Source organism: Melozone crissalis, unplaced genomic scaffold (genome assembly GCF_028551555.1).
Source record: "Melozone crissalis strain CALT ecotype California unplaced genomic scaffold, PUWL_Pcris_2 ptg000012l_1, whole genome shotgun sequence".
NCBI classification, from domain to species: Eukaryota; Metazoa; Chordata; class Aves; order Passeriformes; family Passerellidae; genus Melozone; species Melozone crissalis.
The window spans coordinates 11,671,118-11,688,135 of NW_026535790.1; the positions used below are offsets into that span (position 1 = coordinate 11,671,118).

Consider the following 17,018-nt stretch of genomic DNA (forward strand, 5'->3'; position numbering starts at 1 on the left):
CAGAGGAATTATTCCAGGGATGCTCTCAAGAAAATAAGGAAACTCAACATGTGGGAAGACACTACAAATCTCCTGTAACATATAAAACAAGCAAAAAAAAAAAAGCTAAATGCAAGAGAAATAAGGAATGCTTGAAGCCTCTCCTGCCCCCGGAGGCATGAAAGCAGCTTGTTTATTAATAAACAGCAAAAACATCACAGTGCAAATGCTAATTTTTTTTCCCCTGCCATTTTCCTCTTCAAAATACTCCCATTCCTAATTGCTTTGCAGCTCTGCTTCCTGTTGGAGGTGAGGTGGGACAGCATGGGTGGCGCTAGGCATGGCTGGCAGCCCCCTCCTCAATCAAAGGATGCCAAGATCCAAAGTGGAAGATTGCCATGGGAGGGGAAAGCATGGCTTTAGCTGCTGAGAGCCCCAAAGAACCTGCTTCCTTCCAATTTCATGTTCTCAAGAGCCTGGACACATTTGATTATGAACCCTCCATGTTTGGGTCACTTTGGATTGTGGGGAGTGCAAGGTACAGAGGATGCCCCGGCCATCCCCCAGCCAGGCAGGGAATCAAAACAAGGTTTTCACGTGGAAAAGTGAATTAGCTTTTGTTTAGATCTTTGATTTGGCTGGGCTGTTTTTCAGCAAATCCTGTGCTTTGATCTGCTGCTTACCAGAGATACCTGGTACCTCCTGTGCACCTGAGGAACCCCTGGAGCAGATCAAAGAGGGAGGAAATGGCAGATGAAGGAGCCAGTTGGAGGCATCAGGAATGATGTAAATTCCCAGCCCACACAGAGCCAGAGGTGGCACAGCAGAGCAGAAACACAGGAGATAGGTGCTGTGGCAGCAGCACAGGTTTTATTTTGCAAATCTCCCCCAGATTCAGCTGATGAGCAGTGCCAGTTTTGGAGGAAGGTCCGAGTATTATGAATGCATCACTTGTATCTCCGGCTCTCTCAGTGCCGAGCTGGATTCATCTGAAATGGGAATTCAAGCTCTGTATGAAATACACAGCCTCCCTCGCAGATTTAAAACACTCTTTGGGCACAGAATTAATTTTCTAAGAATTTACAAGCAAATCCATTAATTGGTTTACTAGTTTAATTAATTAAAGTAAATTCCTTAAGAAATTTAGCATCCAGTGCCAGACCATTTGCTTGTGTTTTATGACCTCAAAAACAGAGCAACATAAATGTTTTAAATTTTTTTTCCTTTGAGCTCGCTGGTGCCATGGGTGAAGGCTACATTTGAATATCTTCTCTTTTTTTTATGAGATTAATGGTAGTTTCTCTCTGCTATTGTTCATAAAGTTTCCTCCTGCAGCAGAGGCAGAAGAATAATGTTCAGAGAAAGTTATGTGGATAAATACATGCTCCTGAGAAAATTGCTATTTACCATTGAGTTTTCTCAGCTGTCAAGGGAGGCAGCATCCTCCCTCTCACCCCCACGGCCTCTGTCTCCCCAGGAACTCTAAAAAATCAAAGAAAACCCCCAAATGCTTCCAAACCCCAGCCATCTCACCCAGGTTTCTTATGATTGCTTCTGTAACAGGCACAAGGCGAGAAGGCAGCCACTCGGAAAAAAAGCAATTCTTCCTCTGCCAGTAGATGTTTACATGTGAACTTAGAGGATGGATGCACTTGCAGTGCAGCTCATTCAATCTCACATTGCTTTAAAAAAAATGGAGAAACTTTTTTTTTTCCCCCCTAGGAGTGTTTTAAAATTGCTATCATCGTAACTTTTCTTATTATTTGTTTTTATTGCTTTTTTTTCTTCACCCATCTGTTCATAATGTAGTATAGACTGGGATATATAGATAGATTTGCTGCTTTGGGTTCAACAGCGGGAGTACCTCTGCAGCCTGTGCTTTACAAATAAAGTGATTATATGAAATAATAGCAATATGTTCCCATTAATTCACAGGATTTCCTTTCAAAAGCCAGCCTGCACCCTGCCTGGCGCACTTGCTGGCAGAGAGGGAAGTGCCCGAGGCAGGAGCAGGAGGGAGCAGGGATCAGAGCAGGGCAGGGGGATGCACAGCGGTGTGCAGGAACTGAGGGGAGGGAGGACATGGGGGGATGCTCTGCTGAGTGAACGCTGCAGGCTCTGGTGTTCCACACCACTCTGGATCAATGCAGAGCATGCCTGTGGTTCCAGCTCTAAAAGCTGTATTTCTGAAGATAAGAAATATGACATTTCCAGCAGTTCAAAGCTGCAAGGGCACTCAAGTCCTGCTCTTCGCTGTTCATAGCTAGGATTCCCTCCACCCATTTTTAATATATATTTTTTTTTATTTATAAAAGTCTCAACCCTCAAAGGCAAGCTCCTGGATATTCCTGTTGCAGGTGCCAGCACAGATCAGCTATTCACAGCACACTCCATGTATCACAATCACCTTCACACTAAAATTCTAAGTTTAGATGAAGCCAAAAGCCACCCCAGCCTATCTAGGAATAAAATACAAAGCTGAGAGGGGCATAAACAAGTGTCACTGATCCATGGGGACAGTCCATGAGTGGGAATGGGGTGAGAGAGACCAGAGCACATTCAAACCCAGCCCTGACTGCTCTGTGCCCAGCACTACTGACGCCACTGCTATAGTGTGCTGTTGTTCTTAAAGAGAAGGGCCAAAAAGCAAAGAAAAAAGAAAGAAAAAAGAAAAAAAGCATCAACATTTAGAGTCAAACTGAATACAGGGGATCAAAGGAAAAGCTGTATGTGTGAGTATCCCCATCCACCCCAGAGCCAAGGCATAGAGGAGTCAATGCAAGACGACACTTTGGGGACCACCATTGTGCTTCACTCTCCCTTTCCCCCCTGTGCTGGGCCACACGAGTGCAGTGCTTCACTAGAGATGTAAATATTCCCTCCTAAACCTCAGTTTCCCTGAGCACAGAGCAGCAGCTCGTCACGATGAAAACACCATCTCTCAGGTACCCTGTACATACCCCTGTATTGGTTTCTTCTAATTCATGGGAAAAGTCTGTCTGGCTCACTAAACTACCAAGATTCAGGTCTCTGTTATGTTTTATTCAGATCTCAAATACTTGCAAAAGGAAGGAGTTCAGCTTTCACTAAGCTCCGTTGCCAGTTTAGTCTGATTTAAGGGCTATGGGGACCTTTTCTAGAAAAGCAAAGGAAATTACTCTTTGCCCAGTGTTGCTGCACACCCAGCTCTGCTGGGCTGGGTGGGATGTGACTCTGGCTGGAGATTTGAAGGGTGACAGCCTGTCTGTCTCCTTGCAGGCTGTGCTACCCCATAGTAACCAGATTATCAGGGGACAGACCTCTCTATATTACAAATCACAACAACACTGGTCTATTTAGCACAGAAAAACATGAACCTGGAGTAGCTGCTCTGAGAAGGGAGCTGTTAGCACAACTGTTTCTTCAGGGGAATCAAGATCAGCAGCCACCTGCCAGAAGGAAACATCATAAATCTTCCTCTTAACTCTGGAAACCAGTAAATTATTCAAGGCTTTATAGTTCAGATACACATGTAAAAATCTCTCCAATAACCACCAACGTGGTAGAAAAGCGGGTTCTTCTCTCCATCTCAGCAAGGAGCAGACAATGCAGATGATGTGAGGGAGCAACAGGCATTCCCAAATGTCCCTCTTGGGGATGGACCTGCAGCTGGATGAACTGGGCTCGTAAAACTGCAACATATGGACAGTAACAGGCTCCTTAACTACTGCCACTTCAATGTAACATGTACAGGACTCTGTCTGCACTGCTCCTGCTGAGATGGCTCTTTGCACCTGTGCTCCTGTTGCACACAGCCTTTCCTGAAAGCCAAGACCCAGCATTTCCCTCTCTGATTCCTCCAGCTGCCGAGGGGGACCTATGTCAAAAGTGTGACAGTGTCTCCTTTACCCACTAACAAGCTACCACATGGTTCAGAAGTGCATTCTCACCCAGATACACTCAGGTTTTATTTTCTTGTACACCCATTTCCTCTTCTCTCTGACATATTTTGGTAGCTAAAAACAATGGCTCCAAAAGTGCTATCGGCTATGAGCTGACATGCAGCGTGAGTTTAATCACACAAAGGTTGCTTCTTAAAAAACATGGGTTGAGTGTAAGACCCAAGGTCATGTAGACCTCCAGACACTGGAATAAGACAGTAAAGAGGGTGGCTGCACACCCCAAGGAGAGAGCTGGCATGGGGACTTGGTATCATCAGAAAGTACGGAGTAGAAATGCAGAAATGGGAAAATTCTGCACAACGTGAATTCTATACAACAGAATTCTATACACCTTGAGATTTCAAAATGAAGTGAGGATTTTCTACCTGTGATTTCCACATTGAGAAAGCACAACTGCCTTTGGGGATGCAATCCATGCAGGACATGTGTTCCAGCAACTTCAAACACACACATCCAGCGTTGCAGGTGGATTTCCTGAATGGGTTTTGGCAAGCTGACAACAGGGATGGTGCAGCTTTGTGCCAGGCGCAGCAGGCAAGACAGTTGTGTCTCAGCTTGGGAACAAAGGAGCTTCAAACACCTCCACAGCGTGCAGAAGGATGAAGTCCAGGGTTTGGCAGGGCTGCCAGAGCCACCCCTTGGCGTGGTGACAAACCTTTCCTTTGCAGATGCTGCTTGGCCACGCTCTATGGCGGACGATGCTCTCCAAGGCTAAGATGTATTAGGGGTCAAAAGGGGCAAGTGAATCATTGCCTGGTGGCATTTACCCAGTGAATGTATCTGGAAGGCCCCATCTCATCTGCTCTGCTCCTTCCATAAATCACTGTCTGTGCTGTGTCCCCACGGATGCCGGCTCTGAGCACACACAGCAACCAGCCCTGAGTGTGCCGAGGGAAGGGGCACCACGGCTTCACACCAACACTAGGGTTAGGGTTAGGGTTCTACCTCGGGTTGGGGATTTTAAACCACAAAGCCCAGAGCTCCAGGCACACTGCAGCTGTAAAAGGCATCCCAGGGAGAACAAAAAACTGCCACAACATGCCCTCCTCCACAGTTTTTTCCTTGGAAACAGCCTTAACCCTAGGCTGGGTTTAGTGCCTAGGGTTAGGGTTCCAGCTAGGGTTAGGGTCAATGTGCAGCTCCACAGGCTGCTCCAGCACTATGGGCCATGCTGTGGCCTCTGTGCCTGAGTCCTCACTCCCCCTTTCCCTCCTCCTTGTGGTGCTCCCCACCCTACCCTGCACAGTGCTGTGCTGCCCACATCGATGTGAGTTATGCACATCTCCCCAGCAGATCGACCCCTTTGGCAATTTGCCTTCATCACATGAATCCTCAGACCTCCTCTTCATGTGGGGCAGTCACTCCCTCTTCCCAAAGCCTTCATGTGCCAGCAGACACCTTCAGGGTTGGCTGTTCCAAGTGATCACCTCCCAAATGCCCCACAGCTCTATCACTGTGTGTGCTGGTCCTGAAACATCCCTCAGCTCCCTCACACCTTCCCCATGGCACCCACTGACACCCACAAACCCTGCCACAGTGCAACAAACCTATTTGAAATTTTCCTTTAAGAAGCTGCTGGCTCTGACCTTTAAATGAGAAAATCCTTTTGTTTCTGCCTCTTGCTTCAGATGCCAAGATTTTTCTAAATGTCAAAGGCCGCCTTGTCCACGTGCAGATGTTGAGGGGGGAAGCAGTGATGCTGAGTGGGCTGGCACCCTCTCTCTGGGTCTGCACAGCTGATAAATCACCACTTCAGATCACCCCAGACAGACAGACAGACAGAAAGATAGACAGACTCAGGGCAGCCAAAAAACTAGAGTGCCCAGAAAAAACCCAAGGAAAAAAAACAAGGAAAAAAAATGTGTGTGTGTGTTTGTGTGTGTGCACATGCAGAAACTGCCTGCTGAAGTTATAACAACCCAAACACGAGGTTTTGAGATTTAATTGCTCAAACTTGGCTCTCTCGGGTGATGATATCATTATCAAAATACCCCAATTGAGTTATGCCTCACCAATCAATCTCTCCTAAGCATCATGCACTGCTCAAATACCAGGTCCCCAGGTAGCCTCTAAATCACTTTAATTACAGGCCGTTCATTTAAAATTAGGGAAATATTAAGGAAAGAAAAAAAAAAACCAACACAAAATTGAACCACAAGATGTGCTTATGGCTGGAAATATTTATGAGGTTATTTAGCAAACTGTTTACTGGTTTCCTCCTTTTTTTCATGGTAACTGGCAGGTTCCAGCTGGCCTGACAGGATGCCTGCCCATGGTGGCTTCCACAGGATGTGCAGCACTTAATCAATCAGGTCACCTCCCTTTCACAAATAACCATTCCTTGTCTGCAGCAAAATCCCCCCCCCCCCCCTTTAATATCCTCACTGTAACCCGAAGAAGAAGAGCACTTCCTTATAATAATTGTTTCTTGCCAAGACCTCTGACCTCTGTGTCACCAGCTTGGTATATAAAGTGAATTTATGAGGCAGACAGGGATGGATGCCTGTAAAGAGCCTTCCAGGAAATGTAATGAAAAAGCTGCTTTTAGCTGCTGAGCAAAGAAAAGCAAATGCCTGGCAATGCCAAGAAGAAAATTGAATGCTGGGATGGGGTAAGTGAGAAACAGCCCTGTGTGCACTGAGATTTATAGCAAACATTTCCTTTCTCTTTCTTATTATTCAACACTGAGATGAACCACAACCCCAGAATGTCTTTGGAACAAGAGGTCAGCTCGTATCCTTCCATCTTAATCAGAACCAGGGCCCAGGCTCTGTGCACACGAGTGGCAGCAGTGATGGGTCCTGGATGCTGCACCAGCTCAGCAATGCAGGGCAGGGTGTGCTGCACCAGCCTGTCCCCACAGCTCCCACCTTGGTCCAGGAGAGCTCTCCTGCACCTCACGCCAAAAATGGAACATGAAAAAGAGCAGGGACATGTGCTGAAGGGCTGCACCCCTCTCTGTGGGGGAAAGCTGCTGGATAATCCTGGGGGACAGTGCTCCGTGCAGCAGAGGAGGAGTCAGCACCTCCTTTCAAAAGGTTTCTCCCACAGGTTAATGCCCTTTAGACTGTCAAATGCGATGCCATAAAAATAAGATCAAAGGCTTTAAAATAAGGGAAGCGTATTTTTTGATTCATACTATTACTATTTTATATCTGAATATTCCTATAGAGCTTTTCATCCTGGAAGACAGGTCTTTGAACTGCTGTGATTTCACCTATCACTGAGGAACAACCCCCGGGGTAAAATGTGACAGCTATTATCAGGGTGCATTAATGTTACTGAACAGTTCAGGACAGACAGAGACAAATATATCCAATTTAAATCATAGGATTGAAGAACTACTGCTCAGTGTGGATTAATACCCATGCATTTTCCAAAAGTGCTTTGAGAGTTTTTAGAGAACAAGTGCAGAAACTAAAATTCCCTGTTTCATCTGTAGGATTCATTCAGGCTCCTGTCATTATGCTGCAAATTGAACATTGTCAAAGAGGGAAGATGGCAATGGAAATTATTCACCCGTAGCATCTACTTTTGCATCCACAGATTCTCTGATGGGATGTCCAAAGCAGCCAGAAGGAGACTCACCCTGTGGAGGTTTGCTGAGGTGATACCTAAAAATGGTTCCACTGAGCACATGGCTGGTGAGAGTAAATCACAGCAGACTACTCACATCACAGAGAATGGAAAATCACATGAGATGTCACTCCAAACTAATACTGGCAGCCAGCTGTAGTCAGAACTTGAGCTTATAAAGTACAAGTTTTTAACAGACTTTAGATCTGCTCAATAGTGTTCACCAGCCAAATATGCTTATAAACATCAAGCATGAAGGAGTAGAGATGAGAACGAGGCATGGAGCTCCCAGAATTTTTCCAACCCCATTCCATATAAACCCCAAACTACGGCATTAATCCTTTAAAGCCAATACCTCCATAAAATCTCAGGATCTTTACAAATCAGAGTCTCTCCTTGATACACAGAGAAGCCGTGCTGCTCCCACAGCCATGGCTATCTCTGACCTACAACAAATCCCTTTGGAAAGAGCAGCCAAACATGTGTTATCCCAACTGCTGTCACACCACACGTGGCAGGGCTGGACCGCTCCAGCACCCCGGCTGCAGCTTCCCAACCATCTGTGAGTGACTGTGTTGGACTGGTCAAGCTGCACAGTGAGTAGCTAACAAGCATTAACAACATCTAGCCCATGTGTTCTGTCTAGTAAAATGCCAACCCATCTGTCTGTAACATCAGCGACTCCATAGAAGCCATATGCAGGAGAGACATAAATTAGGGAGAGAAAAATCTCCCGTTACTTTCTCTGCAGTGACTCTGCAGTTGTCACTGGGAATGAGAGGGACTGGGTGTTTTTTAAGCTCTGTTTTCCCAGCCAAATCTCACGCTCACGTAGCTCTCCAGCCCTGCCATGCAGAGGCAGTTTCTGGTCTGCACCTGACCATGGTGAACATGGCTTGGGACAAAGTGAAAAGTAGCTGCAACTCAAACCAGGCCCCAAACTGCTCCCCCAGGAGAGCCAGCAGAAGGCAGAGAACTTGAGGGAGACACCAGGGACTGGCAAGTGAGGCCAGCATACAAGAATCCCTCAGTTAGACAGGGAGCTCATTAACCAGCCAAGCTGCTTATCACATTCCTCTTCATCTCCCTTGCTGAAAGCTCTCTGAGCTGGAAGGAGCAGAGGAGCAGTAAACCAAGAACATGGAGTTTCTGGAACATGAGAAAGAAGCACCTATGGGAGAAATGCAAAAAAAATTATCTGTGTAGGCTGTAATTAAGACTGCCTGTTCTCAAAGCAGGGAGATACTCCACTTGTGAACTGCAGCTGGGGCATGAGGTCTGTAAGAGAACACAAGCAGCAGAGTTTGCCAAACCCTGCCATCAGTGAGAGATGTCTGGAACCATGGAGAGTTTTGACAGCAACTTTTGAGGCTGCAGTGTTGCCTGGGAGATAGGCATCCCTTCTCCAAAGCAAACCACTGCTCCCCAAGAGGCAGAGCTTGCTGGAGCCTTCATCCCTCATTGACTCACACCAGACATGCACTGTTCCACTGCTTGGCTGCTCCTGTATCGTGGTCCTGCTCAGAAGTCTCTGGATTAGAGGAAATCAGCAGGAAAGTGCCTGCACATGACACAGAGTGAAAATAGGTCATACAGACCTCAGGACTCACCAGCTGCCAACTGGAAATGAACCCCTGAGTTTGTGAGCTGGGCATGGATGGAGGGAGAGTGCCTGGGGCTGGGAATGGTTAAATGAGCAGAGGACACACTCCTGGGAGGCACATCTGGAGTGGCTGCTACTCTGCCACATTGCAGATGCCCTCATGTGATTAACACATTTATCCTCATCATCTTTTTGGTATCCTTCTGGAAGCCTTGCCATGAGTGGGGTGGACAGAAGGCTAAAGAACTGAACAAGATCCTGTGATCAGTAATGGCTCAAGGGACTGTAAGTGATAAACTTAATGACAAGCAGACAATTAGCCCTTAGCTCTGTGGCTGAGGGATGGGTCAGTATATGGAGCATGCCCATTCCTGGCTCATTGAGTTCACAAAGCTTGTGGGGGAACGAGTAACAGATGGACCTGATGGCAGATTACAGCTGAAATTCTCACCATGTTTATTTACTACCCTCTTCTAGCTCTTGTTTGTCATAGTCTGGTACCCCAGGCTAAAATGCAGGTTCAAGCCTTACATCAAGGAAATTGGTGACACATATTTGTCACCTCTGCACAGAGCCAGCGCTCTGCACCGCAGACCAAACACTGCTCTTCTAAGAGCAACAAGAATTGGTCAATAACCACCCCTTCCTCTGGGACCCTGTGACTTGCTTACAGTTATGATGTACCAAAGTGGAATTTAAGTGTTGGCTCTGGGAATTACATTAGTTGCCACTGCAACATCAATAACCAAATGCCATGATGTTAGTGTGGGTTGAGGAAGGTGCTTTTGTGATTTTCCTGCTGTTGCTTTTTTGCTGGCTCATGCTTTCCTTCGTTTTTCTTCATTTGAAATCACTGTCATCAGCACGACTGCCAGCAGGACCAAAGCAAGCCTGAGTTGTCAGTACCCAGCAAGTCAAAGAAGGAAGTTGATTCTGAACATGCAAAATGATTTTCTTGTGTCCTCAAGAAGGAGTTTTAACTCTTAACAGCTCACAATCCCACATTCGTCTGACTCATCTATAGCCATAAGTGGAAGTTTATACTGAGAAGATGTTATTATTTTTATCATGGAGCTGATGGATATCAGTCGAGTTACTCAACCAGACTCATAGTCCACAGGCAGGAAATCTTGAAGAACTAGATAGCAGGGAAACCAGCAAACTGGCCTGTGCATGTTGAGTACATCCAGCTATATTGAAATGGGCTTTTAATGGTAAAATCCAATGTGAAACAAAGACACATAGGACTCCTTTCTCCTTGAGCAGGTCTGATCTCACCATAAGAAAGTCCATGGCTCAAGAGACACAGGCTGCAGCTAAGGAGTGAATAAATAGGAAGATTTCAGTATTCACTGAAACAGCAGGAGAAATTCCACTGTATCCCTTGAGGGGACACTCAGCCCTTTGGGCTAGGACGCGCTTGCTGAAAGCTCCTGCTGTTGCTGCCTGTGCTGTCATTTGGCACTAAGCTCCTGAAGAACATGGCAAGACAGCACTGCTGGTTCTCATGTCTGGATGAACATGCTCCTCCCCCCGAAGGGAAAAGGAGAGGTTTTGTGTTTAGCAAGTGCATCATGTTCGAGCAGCCTCTGAGGAGCCTGCCTGGGGCCCCGGGGCTCCCCATCTGACACACATCTGACTGGTTGTCTCTTCCTGCTGGTGCTCTCCCACTGATGTGCTGCCATCCTCCAGTCAGCTCCTTTTGCTGCAAGTGCAGGGGGGGAAGAGATTTATGCAGACACCATGTATGCAATTATGAAAACAGAAGACAAGACACCCGGATATCACACAGACTGATGCATTTTTGCTGGCAGGCTTTTTGCATGATCCGGTAACAGCTGTCATGCTCCAGCTTCTGTCATCTGAGCTCTGCTACCACTTCAGCATCCTTTCCACATCCTTTAGGAGGGCTTCCTTCCCTTCCTGGTGCAGCCTGCTCCAGATGCCACAGCAAAGTGGGCAGTAGTGTGGGATGCAAAGGGGACACAGTATGGCTGCTTTTCATAGCAGCACTAAAATGAAATGTTCACTTCTTTAGGCAAGACACTGCTCATTAGCAATGACCTCGAGGCATGCAAGCTGCTTAACCAGCAATCTCTCCCACTCTGGAGCTCTTTAAAATTTGCCCTTTTCCTGTGCCAAGTCTTTCAGCAAGCTTCCCTGAAGTGCAGTGGTGATCTGTAGACATACATACACATTGTCCTGTGCTTTCTGGAGAAATGTGGTGATGGGGAGCTGGTATGCAGCTTGGACTCCATACCTTGTTCCCTACTCAGCACAGCATTAAAAGGGAAGGAAAGGACAAGCCTACAAGTTTCCCTGCCAAGGCAGCTCCTGCTGTGAACTCTAAAGCCTGGGAGCCTGTTAGTGCCCACATCCTCCTGGTTTTCAGCACTCCATGCTATGTTTGCTTTTGTAAATAGATTTAACCTTTCTAAAATTAAAAACAGAAGAGAACTTCTCTTGGCAGAACACCAGTTTGAGAAAGATGGAGGAACACAACATTTCCCAAACACTTCAAAACTGCAGATATGTGTTAGTCTCTGCAGTGCATGCTGGTTTTGCTCGTTATTCTGAATGTTAATACATTAATAGATCCTCTCCTGATTAATGCCTGCACCAGGCACTCTTTCTAGGAACACATATGGCTCTTTCTTGCCACAATATTGGAATAGAGAGCCAAAATATTTAAACACTACACTAATAAAAGATTTTATCACCCCCATCCTGATGTAAATAACTAAGGCTGGAGCCAGCTCTTAGCTCTATGTGCCTATCTTTCAAAGAGTTCTTAATCAAAAATGAATGAACTGGCTGAGGCCCATTTTAAGGAATTGGGCTGCCTGTGGTTACAGAGCTGCAGCAACAAAGCCACTGTGATGTCCTCTCATCCCACAGGATGCTGTGGGTGTGCCTGAAAGGAGCACATACTAGTTGGGGTTTAGACCCAGGTGTGTGTGCAGAGGCTGGTTCTGCCTGCAAGAAAAGGAAACACATTTTTTCTTTCCCCACACCTGCAAGGTTAAAATGTTGTCCTGAATTAAGATGATTTTCAGGGGACTCCAAATGCTTCTCTCCCAGATATCTCACTCAGCAGATTTACCCCATCTGCTGAAGGACGTGGGAATTACCCAGCACACAGGGTAGGGTAAAAATTCTGGTAGTGTATGTCGGGCTTGTTTGGAGTTGTAGGTCAATTGCCAATACAGAATTGCCTAAAAGAGCTGTTCCTTCCTCATTTTTTCCCATGCTGTGCCATTACCTTTCCTCTCTGCCCTATGTCCTGCTCTAATCCTACCTGTCTAGTGCCATCAGCTGCTAAAATAAACAGCAGTTCCCACTTTGTGCTACTTGCCAAGCTGCTGATCAGACCTGTCACTGGCTAAGTGTGACACAACCTGACTGCTAAGAAAACCTTTAAATTAGAAAAAAATCTTTCTACATTTCAAGGAATGAGACCTGCAAGGGGAGGGACTTCAGGTTTGTACTCCAGAAAACATTTATCACTACAGAGCTGAAACATGGTGTGAAAATAAAAGCCCTCCAAACCTGCTTTCACACATTCCCCAGTGAGCCCAGAGGTGTTCCTGCTATGACCCACCTAACAATGCTCTTGAGAATTGTTTTCACAAGCAAAAAATACAAACATAACAGCAAAAGAGTCAAGAAGTATTTCTTCAAATGCCTCAGATCTAGGCTGTGCTCTAAATACACTGTAGAAAAGCACTGGTATATTTTCAGATGTTACAGAAGGACACAGGAAAAGACCTCAGCAAATCTGAACTGTAATACAGAGCAGGTCCTGACTAAAGTGTCAGGACTACTTGACATCACTGACCTCCTCCTGCTCAACCAGACTATTTTACAACTCAATTACATTTATTTCTGTATATACAGATGTACATGAGATACTTAACATTCTTTCTTGTGCAAGAACCAGAAAGCAGAAGATGCAGATGAGAAAACGAGCGGCTGAGCTCCCTCGGAGGTTTCACAGACAAAGATGTTTAAACGAAGTAATTTAAAACCAGAAAGAACCTCACAAACACAGTGCTTCTAAGCATCTCATTTCACTTGCTTGTTTGCAACTACATTTGAAAAAAAATCTCAGAGGGAATCAAACCACTTTAGCTGCTGCTTCCTCATTCCTGATGTCCTCTGGAGAACATCACCAACGTCTGTTTCCTACCAGTTACACACCAGAACTTCTAGAACAAGTAACTCTACAGCAGTGAGGAGAATTGAAATATGTTGAAAGTCATTGCTTGTCACACCTCTGAAGGGCAGGGAAGCACCAGCATGGCCTGAGACTGACAGACAACGTTGTCCTGTTCTTCTAAAGTTCTTCTAAGCCTTCCGATGTTTACATTTTTGTAATGGAGTTTCTCACGCACTTTTCATGTAAATAATGATTGTTTTACATTTCCTTCTGGAGGAGGAGAGAATAGACTGTTGGGTTGACCAGTGTGGCTGGAGAGGTGGCAATTTCATCCTCCAATCCATGGTCACTTTTGGAATTCTATAAATATCGAGCTTGGGAAATAAACATCCCCTTTTTTGCCTTGAACACCTCAGCGTGTGTCGTTCATTTTGTGTGGTATTGGGATAAGGCAAGAAGAAATTGGCTTCCTACTCCAGCAGGGCAGCACAGAGCCCCACAAAGGATTCAGAGCTTCAGGTCCATTCACCTCCTTTGCTGCAGAAATCAGAGCTGCCCCCAAAGCTCTGTGTGAGATGTGGGATGAATTCTGCAACAACCAGTCCCAAACTCGGTGGCACGGTGGGAATGCCCACAATGAAGCTGGCAGGGATGCCCAGGCACCTGCAGCATCCCCTGGGCACCATCCCAGCCCGGGCTCAGCCTGCCTGGGGAAGGGCCCTGCAGTGTGCACAGGGCTGTTCCAGCCCAACAACCAACCCATTCATCCCCATGACTGCTCCTTTCAGCACGAGCTGACACATCCTGCCCACAACAGAACCCTGCAAATGACTTTATTTAACCAGGAAAACAGATTTGTGTTGTTTCTAAAGACAAATGAATCTAGTTTTGGCTGCAGAGGGCCGAGCTGGGCTCCTCTCTGTGCCAGTAAAAGCATCAGGATTGTGGAGGAGACTTAAGAGACTGTGTTTACTTTCAGTCTCCCATGGATCATGACTGAACAGAAAAAAAGGGCTCACACAGCACAACAGATCAGGCTGTAACTGTAAAGGAGTCCAACACTTTGGAGGCTGTTTCAAGCTCTCAATGAATTATTTTTTTTTAAATTTAGTGAAAGACTTCCCACAGTTTACTGGTCTGCAGTGAGAGTGGGGCATTTTGGGGAGAGAGAGGATGGTGAAGCAGAACATTTCATAGAATCAGAGAATAATTTGGGCTGGAAGGGACCTTAAAGATCATCTAGTTCCAACTCAAGTGGGATGCTGCCCACTAGATCAGGCTGGTGAAGGAAGATCCTTTTCCTTATTATTTTGTCACTTATCAGTACATACATAATCCCAAATGTGGCAGAGCTCTGCCCAAAGATGCAAATATTTCTGTGCTGGATGCTCCTGACTGTGTGATCCTGACAAAAGGAGAATGGGGAAAGGAGTCCCCAGAGAGAAACAATGAGGAGTGCCCAGGGTCACAAAGCAGGGCAGCAGCAGAGGAGGCAGGAGCCATGGACAGACCCTGCAAGTCCCCACAAACACCCAGGCTGTGGAGAAATCTCTGCAAAGACAGAGGCAGATATAATGACACAGATTTATCCTTAAGTTGCTATGCAGGGAGGCACAATTCTTTACTTAGTGCCCTGTTATTTAACCTTAATGCTCCACTGACATTATTTTTTTTGTATGGAACGTTATATATGTGTCTGTGTACAAATTTGCAAAGTATAAATAGCATAGATCAGAGTGACCTTTAAGTATGTGCATGTGGAGATTCATACAGCATGAGGGCTAGCTGGGAGGATGAAGTCATTAAGATGTGTTCTTATCTAAAGTTACTTATGAATTATTTGTAAGCTATTTTCTCACTTATTTTGTTATAATACCCCCACATAGTCACTCACCAACCAGTAAAAATAGCTTAGCAGTGAATACGTGTTTCGGAATTCTGTTTGCCTATTTTTCCTTTGTGCTGCAGCTGCTGTTGCCATGCTGTCGTTGCTATGTTTTCCTTTTTCTTTCTTTTTCTTAAGAAGGGAAAAGGCAAAAAAAAATCTATTCCCTAAACATGCTAGGCTCATTTCATGGAACAAAATACCTGAGGTAGAGCCTAGAGGAATAATTTGGCTGAAAGAGCATCATAGTGTAGAAGAAAGCCTTTTTGACATTAACATGCAGATTCTTCTCTGAAAGAGTTAATGAAACTACAAATATAATTTACATCAGGTAAAGATCACTAAAAAAGAGTATTAATATAGCCAGAAAATGGTCAGGGAAAGGTAAAACTCCACGCTGAATAGGCTGATAAGAAGGTAGAGGGAAAAACAGATTGAAAAGAGTAGATGTGGCCAAGTTTCATCTGGAAGACAAGACAACGAAGTTGCTCAATAAGCTTGTTAAAACAGTTCTTAAAGCTTGAAAGCTGAAGTTTGTCTCTGTGGGACAGCCCTGAGAAATACAAATGGTCCTTCCAAAGGCTGGAAGTACAAGGTGGAAAAATTTGGTTCTGGGTTGTGGGTCCCAATTGTTGCCTTCTGCCTCTGGTCTTTGTATGAAGAGCAGGCAGAGCTGGCCAGGCTGGGGCTGGGGCTCAGAAATTCAGTTCTGAAAAGACAATTTGGGTTGCCCATTGCTTCTCTGTCTCTGAGCTCCAGAGGAACTTGGGTTATTCCTCCGTCCTCAGTCCCCTGCCAGTCTGCAGGAGGACCATGGAGCAGAGCTGGCAACGTGACCACCAGAATCAATAGTTTCAGCCCAATTAATGATGATTTAGAGCACAAAAAACCCCTGTGAGACGGCAAAATTACTTGGGTGGCTTAGGAGTGTGGAGAACTGTGAGGGACCACGGGAACCTGTGAAATTTGGGTCACTGGGCAATGCTACAGCAGAAGAAATTTGATACAGACAAGTGCAATGTAGCACATGCTGTTCTGCCAATTTAAGGGACTCTTCAGATGCTGATGTGTTGGAAATGATGTAACCTCTGAGAAAAATAAAAAGTCAAGTGCCACTGTGGCCAGCTTCTAGACAATTTCTCAGTGTACAGTGTCACTCAAAACATCAAGTAAAATGTTAGAATAAAATGTGTTTGAAAATACAGCTGGGAGTACCATGTCATGGTTTTACACGAGCTGAGAGCACGGCCTCTTCTCCTGAGCAGTGAGTCAGCCTGGGTGAGTTCAGTACAGCGTGAGGGCAAAAGATAAATTAGGTTTTCCTTGTTTGAGGCATGTGCTGTTTAACCTGCCTTTCTTCTCATCACTGACTGCATCCTGGGGTCAGTGGGAGAAACATTAAGGGCTGCAACAATTTACTGCAGAATTAAGACAGGCAAGAGTAAACAGAGGGTGGTGAATGCTGGGTCAGATGCTACACTAGAAAAGAGAATTCCAGTATTTCAGGTGCTCTTCAGCCACTACCTTCCTTGACTGAGGTGGGTGAGAGTTACAAAGTGCAGCTGGATTCAAGATGCCCCTTTCTCTTCATGGAGTTTGGCTGTATTAGCTGCCATTTTTCTTCATGGAAAACCATTCTTCCATAGGTCAAACAACCTCCAGTCCTGACCTGTGTGGGGCAGGGTTGCTAACCGTGACTGTAAGCTTGAAGCACAGCTCAATCAAAACCAATTCTGCCATCCTCTGTATATTAATTATTCCTGCCTTTACCCACATCCCATCAGCCACACATTTTGGGGTGTGACAGAAACCTCTCTCCATGAGGACTGCCACTTCCAGCCAAGCCAAAGAAATCACAAAGAGTTATGTAGCCCC

At 45.6% G+C, this 17,018-nt stretch overlaps 1 protein-coding gene across 2 annotated transcripts in view; it reads right to left on the reverse strand.

Annotated features, from left to right (window-relative positions):
• MAD1L1 (mitotic arrest deficient 1 like 1) overlaps positions 1-17,018 on the reverse strand; it is a 347,760-nt gene that overhangs the window by 1,605 nt on the left and 329,137 nt on the right. The window lies entirely within an intron of this gene.